Below are 16,604 nucleotides of genomic sequence, written 5' to 3' on the forward strand. Positions count from 1 at the left end.
GATCTGTGCAAACTCCTTTCATTCCTACACAGATCATAGAATTATTTTAAGTAAAGTTCCTTGTTTTAGAGTTAGATGATAATGATAACATAAATGTGGAAAATAGTCACTTGGTGCATATGCCTTGGATAATGTATAAAGGATTACTCACAGGGTGGAGTGAGGGCAATCACAGGCAATCAAGTCTTCAGAGAGGTTGAAGGTCTTGTTTCAGGTCAGCTGTTAGAAGGCTTGGTGTGTTCAGCAGTGGTAAGCTTCATGGAGGATTTCAATCCAGTTTAAATCTCTGCCATCCAAAGTAATCCGATTGTTCTGGTTGGTTGTAGTTGTAGCCTTGGTCGTGGTGGGTGGAATTCCTCTGTATTTTGGGTCCAGTTTCAGCACAAATGGGTTTAAAGGTGCAGAAATCTGAGACAAGGTCTGGAGCAGCTTGAGAGAGAGCTGCAGCCCGGCTGGGCGCGCTCAGTAACAATAAAAAAAAAACCAGATGCAGCAAAGGAGGATGCTGGCTTCAAGGTCAGCCTATACACAGATTGTTCAATACTAGACTCTTCCACGACGATGACTTACGCTCTCGGAAGAGACCTAACCACTGGCAGTTAACAGTTAAAACCTAGTGTAAACCTGGGGCTGCTAGCCTTAAATGGTCTACACATGTTCTAAAGAACAGGGAAAAGATTGGCTGCACTCAATCTGGCGGCAACTGAAGTGAAACCGAGAGGTGTACACCGCCCCCCAGGGCCTTAAAGGACATATGAAGCGAGAGGCATATGGAGGCTGCCATGTTAATTTCCTATTAACCTCCTTGCCGGTCTAAAAAATTCGGCAAGGAGGCAGCGTGGAACTTTTTTTTTATTTATTAATTTTTTTTTTAAAATCATGTAGCGAGCCCAGGGCTCGCTACATGATAGCCGCTGAGCGGCGGCATCCCCTGAACCCCTCCGATCGCCTTCGGCGATCAGAGTATGCAGGAAATCCCGTCGAGAACGGGATTTCCTGCAGGGCTTCCCCGGTCGCCATGGCGACGGGGCGGGATGACGTCATGGACGTCACAGGGAATCCCGGGCCACCCATCAGCGCTGCCTGGCCCTGATTGGCCAGGCTGCGCAAGGGGTCTGGAGGGGGAGGGGGGGGCGCGACGTTGCGGATATCGGCGGCGATCGGGTGTTACAAGCAGCTAGCAAAGTGCTAGCTGCTTGTGAAAAAAAAAATTATGCAAATCGGCCCAGCGGGGACTGAGAAATCCTCCTGCGCAGGTTACCCCGAGCTGAGGTCGGGATAACCGGCAAGGAGGTTAAGTAGCGGTAATACCAGTTGCCTGGCTGCCCTGCTGTTCCTCTGCCTCTAATACTTTCAGCCATAGACCGCGAACAAGCATACAGCAGACCAGGTGTTTCTGACATTGTCGGATCTGACACGATTAGCTGCATGCTTGTTTCTGGTGTGATCCAGAATCTACTGCAGCCAAAAAGGTCAGCAGGGCTGCCAGGCAACTGGTACTGCTTAAAAGGAAATAAATATTGCAGCACCCATATACCTCTCACTTCAGTTGTTTTTTAAGCAGCATCACTTTATTTTGCCTAGCATACTCTTGTTTTTGGTGGTGCTGTTCCAGTCTATAAGTTATAAAATGCATTAAAATTGTGGTTGAGATAGGCATGTATATTGTTGCTTTTTTGCTGTAGTACTTTAGCTTGTAACAAATACAAAATGGACAAGCACTGTCAGTCAACAGTAATATATGCAGAGTGTGCAGAAAGGATCTTTTAAATAGTAGAACGCAATATCAAAAGAAAACAGACCGGTCCTCAAAAGGATACTGCACCATTCAGGTTTATGAAAGTAATGAAATAAGTCATCTTTATTTATACAAACAGAATAAAAACACTTCATACAGTTGTATGGTGGGAAGCAGATAGTATAAATATAATCCAAAAACAGTGAGATTAGAATAAAAGTAGGTATGACCCGACTGAATACAAATCACATGAGATATTGTTCCAAAAAAGGTTTTACTTTATTAATCAAATTGTATCAAACATTCTTAAAAAATGACCAATAAAAATGTGCCCACCCCGCACCCCCTCCCACATCCTCCCAGGAGACCTCCAAACCCCCTACAACCTCCACTAAACTGCACAAACAGCAATCTAAAGCTTCAAATATGAACAGCCCATTGACACAGTAATGGTGGATGAACTAAGGGTTGCAGCACCAAATTCAAATGTGAACAGCCCATTAACACAATAAATGCTAGATAAACTGGGGGCTGCCAAATCCAATCAGCCAATTAAAGATTCTCAATGTAGTTACATTGTGTGCAGCAGGATAGATCGATAAGGCAATATGTTCCCAAACAGTTCATACAGAACAGTGTAGCCTGAGAGAGCAGCCAGCAAAGCAGCACTTTTAGGGCCCTTTTCCACCAGCGCGTTTGCGCTGGCTGAATCGCAAAACCGCAAACCGCTAGCGATTTTACAATCGCTACGGTTTGCTTTTTAACATAGGAATCGCGGTAGGTCATTTCCACTACCGCGATTCGCTTTTGTCGGGAACGCGAACGCGCGGCGGAGCGATAATTGCCGCGATTTTGCTATGCAGTGCATAGCATAGCAAAATCGCGGCCGCAAACGTCGGGGGAATCGCCGGTTTTGCGATTCAGCAATCGCTAGCGTTCAGCGTGAACGCTAGCGATTGCAGGGGGAAAAGGGCCCTTACTGTTGATATGCTTAGCAGTGCAAGATACGTTGGAAGGACAGTGTATCCATAGAGAGTTCCAAGCAAAGCAATAGCAGCTCCCAAGAAAGCACATCAGAGGGGAGCAGTTCCAATACATGCAATCCAGCAGGTGCAATGATATCCAACTCCTGCATGAGATAGTAGTCATCAAAGGTTCACAGTACTGAATAATTCCACATTAATAGGCTTCATGCAGAGAGGAATGATATAGCTGGTAAGCAATAGCAAGCAGGCAAAGCACATATTGCTGGTGAAGCAATATAAGTCCTGCAACAATCCCTGCCCAAAGGGCTTGCTTACGTGCACCATTGTGTCCGCTGCAGAGTGGCAGGCTGATTCCTGCTGCGTGTGGCAAGATTGCTGATGTCCAGGCCAAGGTCGAGAGGCGAGGCGGATCCCCTACGGGAGGCGGATGGGGGCCGGGACGCAGCACATGCGTCCTCGACCGGTTTCGCCGGACTTCCGGCTTCAACTTGAGGTTTGCATAGCTTCCCCTACCACCCCCCAAGAGGGTCTTATCCCTACGCCCGGCCGACGTCACCAAGAGGCCGGCCCCGCACGCCCCCACCAGCGGCCAATGCCGGGCAGGTGGGCGGGGCGGGCAGACACGACGCCGGGCCGCCAGGCCCCGCCCAACCGCCCGACAGCCGCGCACGGGGAGGGCAGGCGGACACCAGGATGTGATCGGCGGGACAAGGAGCACGCAGCCCCACGCTTGCCGACCCAGGCAACCGCCAGCCCCACCCACACCACACGGCGCCGCCGGAGGGGGCGAGCGAGAGAGACCACCAGATGAGCCAAGGCAGTAGGAGGGAAAAGAAACCTCATCCAAAGGTAATGCAGCAATGAGGTTTTGTCAATTACAATATATCCTAAATTGAATACAAAACAATGATAATTCGAACAGATTAATTAATTCATATATAGTTGGTGGTACAAAATGTAAGGTGAACTTAATCATGGCATCAGTGACTGCAGTCACTAATATAAGCAAATAAACTCATATGCCCTCCTAGGATTTCAAAGCCCACCCAATCAGAGCTTCGATAGTATTATTACATTGCTTGTCCAGCAATGTGAGCACTGTGAGACACCATCACAAACAAAAGGTAGGGGCAGGAGTGAACCAGAACTCATAGGCCCTGAAAAGTAACAGAGCAAACGTGGCATTAAACTGGCAAAAACGAGGCATAACTTGTGTTTTCATTTAGATCTGGGGGCAAGGTTGCCTCCAGGTCAAAAATCCAACTGGATTCTCTTTGTAGTAAGAGCCTATCCATATCACCGCCTCTGGAAGAGGCGTGGATACGGTCCAGGCCAATCACCCGCATTATAGTGGGGTTTCCGGCATGCATGGTCTTGAAATGTATGGCCACCGTGGTGAGACTGGACATGCTTTTGCTTTTTATATTGGTCACATGATCAGAAAATGGAGCGTAGCTCCCGCTTGGTTTTCCCAATATAGAATGCACCACATGGGCATAGCAAAATATATACAACTAAAGTGGTGTTACAGTTCACATAATGTGCTAATGTCCAGTCTCTTCCATCCGGCAGCCTGACATTCCGACACACCTGCATGTACCTGCACATGGTGCAGCCGCCGCAAGTATACGTACCCAAAATTTTGCAATGCTTGGATGTATTAGAAGGATTCGCAAAATGGCTACTAACCAATCTATCTCTGAGGGAAGGTGCCCGTCAAAAAGAGAAACGGAGTATAGTATAAATATACAATCAAGCCCATGGCAGTCGTGCGTCTCCAATACCCCCCCCCCCCCCCCCAAATAAAACAAATGTATGGCATAAAAATACATGGCTGATATATCATGGAAAGTGCATAACATGAACCATAAACGGTCAAGGATGGCTGATACCGGAGAAAAAAATCGTGCATTGGAGCAACCCAGGAAAGAAAAGAAAGTGATGTAAAAGGATGAAGTAGGACGAGAATCAGAGGTGACAAGACGCCAAACAATAAGGGCTTGGTCACACTATGGGCTTGATTCACTAAACTGTGATAACTCATATCACAGCCGTTTTCGAGTGATCGCAAATTTTTGAACATAATTGCGAGTTTTGCGTGAATTTTCATGCCGAAAACAGTATTCGTTTTGCACAGAAACTTGCAATTACGTGCAGAAATTCGCAATCACGCGATAAAGTGCATGAAAATGCCCCCGATATGATCATGGTTTAGTGAATCAAGCCCCTTATCAGAGTAGCATAGCGAGCGCTACGAACTTATGCCTGCTATTTGGCAACGGCACTCGTCCTACCCTGAGCCCCTGCGGGCTGTAGCGCTTGCTATGCTACTCTGATAAGGCATGTTAACTTTGATAAAGTGTGATATCTTCGATAAGGTGTGATATTTGAGCTATCACGGTTTAGTAATCAAGCCCTATGAGCGTTTGCGTTTTTTGTTTAAGCACTGGTAATTTCAGAAATAGCCCCAAAAGTGCTTGTGCAGTGATTCCCTATGAGAGTGTTCACATGTAAGCGATTGGAATCCGATCCGCTTACAAAAGCGCTTCCTGTACCTTTTTTTTTTTTTTTTTTTTTTTCTTTTTTTTTTTCTTTTTTTTTAGCGCTTTGGCTCAATGGAAGGTATAAAGAGATTGGTAAGCGCTTGAAAAAGCACTTTCTATTTATTCATTTCCAGGTAATGTCTGACGTCAGGAAGTGAAAAAAATTGCTCTGCAAAAGCACTTGGAAAGCGTAGGGAAAGGCGATTAAAGCGGATCCGAGATGAGAAACTAACTATAACAAGTAAATTGTCTGTATATCTTATCTAAAGTTTAGATAGTTTACACAGCAAATCTAGCTGCAAACAGATTTAATAGAATATGATTATTTCTTCCTGTGATACAATGACAGCAGCCATGTTGTTTGTAAACATTACACAGAGGCAGGCTTACCTGTATCTTGAGCAAAAAATCGAATCCCCCCCCCCCCCCTCCTCCTCCCCTCTGCCTCTGAAATCTCTGGCTAGTAATACCTCCCCCTCCTCCTGCCCAGACTGAGCTCCCATGAGCCCTTGCTACTGTCTGAGGCCAGAAACTTACTGGGAGCGCTTTGTAAGCGTGAGTGATTTGAAAAAGCTCTTGGTAATGCAATGCTATGGGGGATTTTTATAAAATCACATCATTATAAAATCATCAAGTGGGATCACACCCATAGCATTACATTAGCTAGAGCTTTTCAAATAACAAAGCGCTCAGAAAAGCTCTCCTAGTGGGTTTCTAGCCTGAAAGTGCCTTGGCTCTCTGAAAACCTGTGGGTGTGGCTTGATTAGTTTATAAGGAATTATAGTATTAAAACAAAAAGTATTTGGCTTGAGGAATGCCCTATAAACAATAGCAAAGGAACACAATTATGCAATGAGTAAAAGTTCATCTCGGATCAACTTTAAAGGAATCACAATAAATCGCTCAGTGCTAGAAATAGCGCTGGTGAGTTATAATGGGAACATAGCCGAAGTGTGCCAACTAAAGAGGAGAAGCAACTGTACAGAAGCCCTACCTGAGTGAAGTGAGAATGAAAATGTGTTTTTACTGGGGGGGATGGGGGGAGGGGTGCTGGTGATGCATGACTTATTTATACTACAGTACAATCTTGTTAAAGTAAACTCTGATATAGTAATCTTGGTGAAACAATTTTATTGGAATTCCACGTGAAAGACCAATACAAAGTGGTGTACACGTGAGAAGTGGAATGAAAATCATACATGATTCCAAACATTTAAAAAAAAACAAAAAAAACTGCAAAGTGGGGTGTGCGTAATTATTCAGCCCCCTGAGTCAATACTTTGTAGAACCATCTTTTGCTGCAATTACAGCTGCCAGTCTTTTAGGGTATGTCTCTACCAGCTTTGCACATCTAGAGACTGAAATCCTTGCCCATTCTTCTTTGCAAAACAGCTCCAGCTCAGTCAGATTAGATGGACAGCGTTTGTGAACAGCAGTTTTCAGATCTTGCCACAGATCCTCGATTGGATTTAGATCTGGACTTTGACTGGGCCATTCTAACACATGGATATGTTTTGTTCTAAACCATTCCATTGTTGCCCTGGCTTTATGTTTAGGGTCGTCCATACCTTATAGCCAATTCCTTAGATTACGCAGAAATAATGGTAGACATGAAGATTTTGAAAAACAAGCATTGGAAATGTATAATCGTTTCCAAGTTAGAGGATATGAAAGGACTAAACTTGACCAAGCACTGGAAAAAGTTCGAAACATTGATCGGACAGATCTGTTATTGAACAAAGAAAAGTCAGAGAAAAACGGTTTTGTTTTGGTTTTCGATTATTCCCCAATGTCCGACAAAATTCAGGAAATCATTAAACGTAACTGGCAAATCTTAGAGCAGGACACGAGTTTAGATCCAAAGGTGACACAGCCAACCACTATGGCATTTAGAAAGGGTCCTACATTGGGGTCCATGCTAACGAATAGTGAATTTATAGCTCCCATACGTGACAGTTGGTTAGGTGGGAAAAAATTTAAAGGTACCTTTCCATGTGGACATTGCCCTACTTGTCCCCACGTTCTTAAAACAAGAGGTTCAATTGGGCTCGGTTCACTTCCAGATTAAAGATTTCATCACTTGCAGAACCGAGTTTGTGGTGTATGCCCTCCTGTGTCCCTGTTCCTTTTTTTACATCGGGAAAACAACTCGCCCGATGCGAGAGAGATTGGTTGAACATATACGTTTTGTCCGGAAGGCTGAGGGGGGTGTGCCCAGATTGGTTGAACACTTTGAAGAAGTGCACGGCAGCGATCCGTCCCTTCTTAAAATGGTGGGTCTGATTGCTGTCGTGACTCCGAGAAGAGGGGGTGATCGGGAGAAGCTCCTATCACAGAGGGAGTCCTTTTGGATCTCCAAAACCAATGCTTTGGGTCCTCTTGGGTTCAATGACAAAAATGAACTAAGTGTCTTCCTAGAGAGATAGACGTACTGTATATATGGTCCCAGGTGTCACCAATTGCCTCTTGAAGGGGAGCGTTAGTTTAATAATCCTCTTTAGTGGGTTTATGGGTAATTGGGCGCGAGCCTGGGTTTATGTATCATGCACTATTCACTTTTCTAGTTGGAGGGGATCTAAGTCTGCTTGTATTGTTAAAGGGAACCAGAGAGGAACGGGGGGTGAAAAAAGAAACAGATTTTATACATACCGGGGGCTTCTTCCAGCCCCATAAGCCTGAATCGCTCCCACGCCGCCATCCTCAGCTTCCTGGATCCGCCGGTACCGGACCCGTCACTTCCGGCGGACGCGGCCAATTGTCCGCATCACAGGGGCTCCCTCCATACATGTACGCATGCGGCTGCGCAGTTAACAGCCACATGCGTATCTGTATGGGGAGAGCACCCTGTGATGCGGAGAATTGGCCGCGTCCGCCGGCCGACTTGCCGACTCGCGGCAATGACGGGACCCGGTGGCGGCTGATGCAGGCAGCGGAGGAGTGCGACGTGGGAGCGATCCGTGCGTATGGGGCTGGAGGAAGCCCCAGGTATGTATATTGCATCCTCTCTGGTTCCCTTTAAAGAGAATCTGTATTGTTAAAATCGCACAAAAGTAAACATACCAGTGCGTTAGGGGACATCTCCTATTACCCTCTGTCACAATTTCGCCGCTCCCCGCCGCATTAAAAGTGGTTAAAAACAGTTTTAAAAAGTTTGTTTATAAACAAACAAAATGGCCACCAAAACAGGAAGTAGGTTGATGTACTGTATGTCCACACATAGAAAATACATCCATACACAAGGAGGCTGTATACAGCATTCCTTTTGAATCTCAAGAGATCATTTGTGTGTTTCTTTCCCCCCTGAGGGGGGAGTGCATAGCAGAACCACAACACTGAAGAACTTGGCAGCCTTCCAGACACAGGCTGACAAGTCTGACAAGGGAAAGATACATTGATTTATTACAGAGACTGTGATTAGTACAAAGTGCTGCAGTAAGCCAGAACACATTAGAATAGCTTTTGGAACTTGTAGGATGATAAAAAACAGGATGCAATTTTTCTTACGGAGTCTCTTTAAGGCCCCGAGTTTGGCTCATAATTACATTTGGATTTAACTATGGTCTGTATAAATATTTAATTCCATTAGACTGTGAGGCGAAAGTAACATAAGTGTTCATCTGCGCCTCCCTGCCTACCCACTCCTCTGCACCTCCGTAACATTATCCACCAGGGCCAATGGGAAGCCAGTATTCCTCCCGGATTGCTTGGAGGAGGTGGCTCAGCGCTGGTCTTCGGGTATGTTTACCCGTCTCCATGGTAATGCAGACGCCCATACGTCATGGACGTCATATGCAGCCGGGATTGGTGGAAGAGTATCGCTGAGGGCGGAAGTGCGCAGATGACGCGCACTCCTCCGTCAGCTTGGGAGTTGGCGGCGGATTGGTCTAGGCAGGCTTATGGGCGTGAGCTTCTGTAACCATATAGTTACGCCCATTCCTCCGTGGCGTTGTTTGGAATCATAACGCCACTGAGCTAAATCCCGTGAGCAAGCACCGGCAGGTGCGAAACAATTGTCGGGAGGACGGGCTCTGTGTGTGGGGCGACATCTGGACGGGTGATGTAATCTGATGGTGTTTCCATTTCTTATGCTGCTACATTGTTTTACTCATGAATGTGCAATAAATGCTGATTGAAGCGCACTGGTGCCCACGCTTCTTCTCTAAAGAGTGACCAAGTTGATGTTTGTTCTGTGGAGGCACAGTGAGAAAACAGCTTGCACTATACATGTGGTCTTCTAGTGATCGTCAGGGTCATTGTCCTGCTGGAAGGTGAACCTCCGCCCCAGTCTCAAGTCTTTTGCAGTCTCCAAGAGGTTTTCTTCCAAGATTGCCCTGTATTTGGCTCCATCCATCTTCCCATGAACTTTGACCAGCTTCCCTGTCCCTGCTGAAGAGAAGCACCCCCAGAGCATGATTCTGCCACCACCATATTTGACAGTGGGGATGGTGTGTTCAGAGTGATGTGCAGTGTTAGTTTTCCGCCACACATAACGTTTTGCTTTTTGGCCGAAAAGTTCCATTTTGGTCTCATCTGACCAGAGCACCTTCTTCCACATGTTTGCTGTGTCCCCCACATGGCTTGTGGCAAACTGCAAATGGGACTGCTTATGCTTTTCTGTTAATAATGGCTTTCTTCTTGCCACTCTTCCATAAAGGCCAACTTTGTGCAGTGCACGACTAATGGTGGCCATACATGGTACAATAAAAACGTTCGATTATCCCGTTTATTTGATCTAAATGATCAAATCGAATGAAAGTTTAAATTTTTTTTCCGATCACGAAATTCGAACGATTATCCAGTTTTTTCGAGAAAAATCAGATCGGACATGCTGGAAAAATCTTTATATTCGATCTAACGGAATAATCGAACTAAATTATCTAATTGAAAAATTGTACCATGTATGGCCACTTTAATAGTTGTCCTATGGACAGATTCCCCCACCTGAGCTGTAGATCTCTGCAGCTCTTCCATACTCACCATGGGCCTCTTAACTGCATTTCTGATCAGCGCTCTCCTTGTTTGGCCTGTGAGTTTAGGTGGACGGCCTTGTCTTGGTAGGTTTACAGTTGTGCCATACTCCTTCCATTTCTGAATGATCGCTTGAACAGTGCTCCGTGGGATGTTCAAGGCTTTGGAAATCTTTTTGTAGCCTAAGCCTGCTTTAAATTTCTCAATAACTTGATCCCTGACCTGTCTGGTGTCTTCTTTGGACTTCATGGTGTTGTTGCTCCCAATATTCTCTTAGACAACCTCTGAGGCCGTCACAGAGCAGCTATATTTATTTTGTACTGACATTAGATTTCACACAGGTGCACTCTATTTAGTCACTAGCACTCATCAGGCAATGTCTATGGGCAACTGACTGCACTCAGACCAAAGGGGGCTGAATAATTACGCACACCCCACTTTGCAGTTATTTATTTGTAAAAAAATGTTTGGAATCCTGTATGATTTTCGTTCCACTTCTCACATGTACACCACTTTGTGTTGGTCTTTCACGTGAAATTCCAATAAAATTGATTTCATGTTTGTGGCAGTAATATGACAAAATGTGGAAAACTTCTAGGGGGCCGAATAGTTTTGCAAACCACTGTATCTGTAGTCAGAGCTGCTTCTTAGGGTAGCAAACTCCGCCCACATCCAGGCAGCAGACCGTGATGTCACTTTGCACAGTTCTTTCAAAGTCATGGATGTTTGCCTCGGGATTTGTGGGGTATTAACACCTCGTTTTGCGCTGGGATGCGGCGTTTCACTTCTCCACATACTTCTTATGCAAACCAGCAGGCAGAAATATCAAATTATTTTCGCTTCAGTCTCTTTAATAAGGCAAGCTTCTTTAGTGAAGTAACACTGAAAATACCATTGATGTGTGGTGGTAAGTTTTCTCTTGCCTTATTATCTCCAACATGATCTTAGTGAATTGAGGCCAATGTGAGGCTCCGCTTTGTTCCTTATTTGACCTATCATTTTCTACATTGTTTTGTCTGTCTTTTGTGCAGTTTGGAGGGCTGAACACGCCTTTCCCAGGCGGGCTGAACTCCCCGTACCCCGGAGGAATGACCCCAGGCCTGATGACTCCTGGCTCTGGAGAGCTGGACATGAGGAAGATTGGACAGGCCAGGAACACTCTGATGGACATGAGGCTGAGCCAGGTGAGTAGAAGAGGTCATCACTAGTGTAATCTGTATGGAAGGCATAGACTCTGCTTGTGTTTATATGATTAGGAAACAAGTACAAATTTATACTCATCAAGTAGATGTACAGAGGCGCCAAAAGGATAAAATATGCTAAAATGTTTAAAGTATTCGGGTGGCGGCGGTGGACCGGCCACTCAGAAATAGACTCGATGCTGTCGCTTAAGATAAAGACAATTTATTCACATACTCCATGAACAGAACCGCAACGCGTTTCACGGGTATATTCCCACTTCCTCAGGCAATAAACAGATAGGAGTACACAGTACAGTCTCAAGGTCACGAATAGTGCCTCTGTACAGAGGCCTCTGTAAAGAGGCACTATTCGAGTCCTAATGAGCCTTCCCTCTCCTCTCCCGGTGCCCTCTGTGCTGCGCTGGCTCCCCCGTTCGCGTCCGCCGCCGCAGGGACTTCGGAGGTCTTCGGGAGCACTTGGGCTTCCGAAGACGGGCCGCTCCATACTACGTACGCGCGAGCGCGTCATAGAGGGCGCTCGCGCATGCGTAGTATGGAGTGGCCGCGTCATCGGGAGCCCGAAGGCTTCCGAAAGCTCCCGAAGGCATGCAGAAGTGGCAGTATTTGACCGAACTGGTCGAATACTGCCACGGGGGATCCTGCGCGGGACCGGGCACCGGGAGAGGAGAGGGAAGGCTCATTAGGACCGAGCCTTCCCTCTCCTTAGGTGAGTATCTGACTTTTTTCTTTTTTAATCCGGTAAACATTCACTTTAAAGGGTGTGGGCTTTTGTGGGAGAGCAGTGTGCCTCTATCTTCTCTCTCTGTACCTCAGAACTGAGGCAGGGAACACACCTGTCTCAGTTTTCTGCATACTTTTTCTGCACACCAAGTGTGTTTCTATGCAGGAAAACGTGCACGTTTTTTCACAGCAGCTGATGTAATTGATAGACAACTGACAAAATGTGCAGAGTCATCATGCAGAATGTCAGTTTTTTTTTCTGCACGCACAAAACGCATTAAGTGTGGGAGATGCAGTCTATTCATGCCATTACGTTTATATGTAACATGAAGTTTGGAACCTGTACAGACTTACTAACTTAGCAGCATCGTGCCATGTAATTTCTGGGGCTTTGCTTAATGGATACCTGAAGTGAGAGGGACATGTAGGCTGCCATATTTATTTCCTTTTAACAAATACAAGTTGCCTGGCTGTCCTGCTGATCCTCTGCCTCAAAAGGGTCATAGACCCTCTTCACTAAAGTTGGCTGAGGCGGCCGATAACGATGGACTCAGCGGATAATCAAGCGTGTGTATGGGAGCTCCCAGCCAGGGAGCGATCCACCCAGCGGATAGACTCTTAATGGGTGGGCGACTTCTTTGAGGACGCCACTCCCCCGCCTGCTGCAGGACATCACGCATGCACAGCTCTGTCATCCCTCCGCCTCCTTTCCCTGGCTTTCGATCCCCTACGGGTGACACACATCACAGGTTTGTACAAACTTTAAAACTTTTAGCTATAGCCCCTGAACACGCATGCAGCAGATCAGGTGTTTCTGATATTGTCAGAGCTGACAAGATTTGCTGCATGCTTGTTACTGGTGTGATTCGGACTCTACTGCAGCCAAATAGATCAGCATGACAGCCGTGCAACTGGTATTGCTTAAAAGGAAATAAATATGGCAGCCTCCATATCTCTCTCACTTCAGGTTCCCTTTTTAGTCCTTGTGAGTCCTCACAGTCACAAGAATCGAACAATGGGTGAGACTGCTAGCTGCCACCTACACCTGAAAGCTGGATGCCTTGCTATTGGTGCAGAGAATAGGTGATGACATCACCAGAGGACCACAGGGGAAGTAGAGCTACATTGCTGTCACCAGCATGTTCTGCTGGGAGAATCTGCAGCCTTGAAATCGTTTTGCTGTCATGCAGTCCTCTACAGGGGTCCTTCTGATAACCACCTTACTTATTCTCCTTGCAGGTGTCTGACTCTGTGAGTGGCCAGACCGTGGTTGATCCCAAAGGCTACCTGACTGATCTGAACTCTATGATCCCGACCCACGGCGGCGACATCAAGTGAGTGTTGTAATTGTTGGCAGTGCTGTGTTGTTTGTTGATAGCGCTGTATCGTGATTGTTGGCAGCGCTTTGTTGTGATTGTTGACAGCGCTGTGTTGTGTTTGTTGACAGCTCTTTGTTGTGATTGTTGACAGCGTTGTGGTGTTTGGCAGCGCTGTGTTGTGTGTGTTGACAGCGCTGTGTTGTGTGTGTTGACAGCGCTGTGTTGTGTGTGTTGACAGCGCTGTGTTGTGTGTGTGTTGACAGCGCTGTGTTGTGATTGTTGACAGCGCTGTGTTGTGTTTGTTGACAGCTCTTTGTTGTGATTGTTGACAGCGTTGTGGTGTTTGGCAGCGCTGTTGTGTTTGTTGATAGCGCTGTGTTGTGTGTGTTGACAGCGCTGTGTTGTGATTGTTGACAGCGCTGTGTTGTGATTGTTGACAGCGCTGTGTTGTGATTGTTGACAGCGCTGTGTTGTGATTGTTGACAGCGCTGTGTTGTGATTGTTGACAGCGCTGTGTTGTGATTGTTGACAGCGCTGTGTTGTGATTGTTGACAGCGCTGTGTTGTGATTGTTGACAGCGCTGTGTTGTGTTTGTTGACAGCTCTTTGTTGTGATTGTTGACAGCGTTGTGGTGTTTGGCAGCGCTGTTGTGTTTGTTGATAGCGCTGTGTTGTGTGTGTTGACAGCGCTGTGTTGTGATTGTTGGCAGCGCTGTGTTGTGATTGTTGACAGCGCTGTGTTGTGATTGTTGACAGCGCTGTGTTGTGATTGTTGACAGCGCTGTGTTGTGATTGTTGACAGCGCTGTGTTGTGTTTGTTGACAGCTCTTTGTTGTGATTGTTGACAGCGTTGTGGTGTTTGGCAGCGCTGTTGTGTTTGTTGATAGCGATGTGTTGTGTGTGTTGACAGCGCTGTGTTGTGTGTGTTGACAGCGCTGTGTTGTGTGTGTTGACAGCGCTGTGTTGTGTGTGTTGACAGCGCTGTGTTGTGTGTGTTGACAGCGCTGTGTTGTGTGTGTTGACAGCGCTGTGTTGTGTGTGTTGACAGCGCTGTGTTGTGATTGTTGACAGCGCTGTGTTGTGATTGTTGACAGCGCTGTGTTGTGATTGTTGACAGCGCTGTGTTGTGATTGTTGACAGCGCTGTGTTGTGATTGTTGACAGCGCTGTGTTGTGTGTGTTGACAGCGCTGTGTTGTGTGTGTTGACAGCGCTGTGTTGTGATTGTTGACAGTGCTGTGTTGTGTTTGTTGATAGCGATGTGTTGGCAGCGTTGTGTTTGTTGACAGGGATGTGTTGTGTTTTTTGACAGCGCTTTGTTGTGATTGTTGACGGCGATGTGTTTGTGGTGTGTGTGTGTGTCATGTCATTCACATAGTCTTTTTTTTTTTCTTCTCACCAGTGACATTAAGAAAGCCCGCCTTCTGCTGAAGTCTGTGCGAGAGACGAACCCCCACCACCCGCCAGCCTGGATCGCTTCTGCCCGTCTGGAGGAAGTAACTGGCAAGCTGCAAGTGGCTCACAACCTCATCATGAAAGGGACGGAGATGTGTCCTAAGGTGAGGCCTGCTGCAGATTACATCTCACCTGTATGGGGGTTCCATGGTGGGCTCCTCCCACTGCTGATGCGGTGAATTGTATCTAATGTAATGCAAAAAGGACCAGGGCTCGATCAAATAGTGCTTACAGTAGACTAATCTTTAACAGCTAAATATACAGTGAAATGCCAGCACTACTGCCACTGTTTTGCTATATACGCTACTTTTAGGAACAATAGGCATTACACTAATAGTACAATGAAAACTGCAGCAAAAAAAATGACATAGAGCAAGATTTTAATCAGCATTCAAATAAAAAAAAAATGTATCTAACATGGTGACAGCACTGGTCATTTGAGTACATGGACAGTTCACACCGATGTCTGAGGCCTGTTGTTTCTGTTCTTTCAGATGCTGAACACTGACTGCTTTCAAACGCCATGTTGTTTAGTCAAGTCATTTGTAAGCGGTTAACAGCGTTTGTTAAAGCGTTCGTGTTTGAAACACTTTTATGGTGATTTAAAGGCTCTGAGGATTATGGTCCATTTCCTGTCAGCCGCATACCTCCTGCTGTGATATAGTGTGCAGCATTTGTCACTGTGGATTCCTCCTCAATCTGTGGCTTGCTGAGACATAGCGTACAACGATAGTCACTGGGGATTCCTCTTCTAGTAGAATGTAGAGTTTTCACTTGCTTAAAACCAATGACACCTTGATAGTAAAGCTATATTTGTGACACTTCCTCCCCTCAGAGTGAAGATGTGTGGCTGGAAGCCGCTCGCCTGCAGCCCGGAGACACAGCGAAGGCCGTCGTGGCCCAGGCTATATGTCACCTCCCGCAGTCCGTCCGCATCTACATCCGAGCTGCAGAGCTGGAGACCGACCTGCGAGCCAAGAAACGGGTCCTTCGGAAAGGTAACCGCTTCTGAACCGCACGTGTGAGAAGGCTGCTGGCGTCGCTTGTATGCTTCTGCTATCAAAGATAAATGTTAACTTCAGACTATTCATTTATCAGAAGGCTCTCTTTTGACTGAGCTGTTACAAGTCTTTGTAATGTGTAGTTCAGGGCTGCCCAACTGGCGGTGCTCGGGTCGGATGTGCCCCCGGGCCGCACTCATTTGCCTGGTCTACTTTTTGTGTCGGGCCCCCTCCTCTGGCAGGCCCACCTTTTGTTTGTGCTTGGCTCCGCCCCTGAAGCCAGGCGATTGATGCTTTGCCCTCTACAGCCGTAAAATCCAGTGCTAGACACCCCCCTGCCCTTTAAGTTGGACAGCACTGGCTTAACCCTTTCCAATCCTACGTTGGTCTATGTCTGACATAGGTGCTTTTTAGTTAAGTATCAATGTTGGATTTTGTGGGAAAACATGGCAGACGCTAGGGGTCCTGTCGGCTGATTGAATCCAGCACAGCAACCCCTTTACATCAAAGTGTGGGGCTATGATGGCCACCAGCTCAGCTGCGGGGCCATAGAACTGACATATTATGTGGGTGCATTTGGGCTCGCCCCTAGGGGCGCCCTTGCCAGATCTAGTCCGGTATGGCTTCAGCTTATATGGAGCAAAGTGCACTTTGATGCCCTTAGTTACAGCTCAT

At 46.6% G+C, this 16,604-nt stretch overlaps 1 protein-coding gene and 1 pseudogene across 1 annotated transcript in view; one reads left to right on the forward strand and one right to left on the reverse strand.

The window, feature by feature from the left end:
* The window catches only part of LOC137541586 (sterile alpha motif domain-containing protein 10-like), a 358,765-nt gene that overhangs the window by 107,353 nt on the left and 234,808 nt on the right, over nt 1-16,604 (reverse strand). The gene's annotated exons all lie outside the window — the stretch shown is intronic.
* Nucleotides 1-16,604, forward strand: part of LOC137541580 (pre-mRNA-processing factor 6-like) — a 47,230-nt pseudogene that overhangs the window by 10,872 nt on the left and 19,754 nt on the right.

The sequence above is a fragment of the Hyperolius riggenbachi genome, chromosome 12, assembly GCF_040937935.1.
Source record: "Hyperolius riggenbachi isolate aHypRig1 chromosome 12, aHypRig1.pri, whole genome shotgun sequence".
NCBI classification, from domain to species: domain Eukaryota; kingdom Metazoa; phylum Chordata; class Amphibia; order Anura; family Hyperoliidae; genus Hyperolius; species Hyperolius riggenbachi.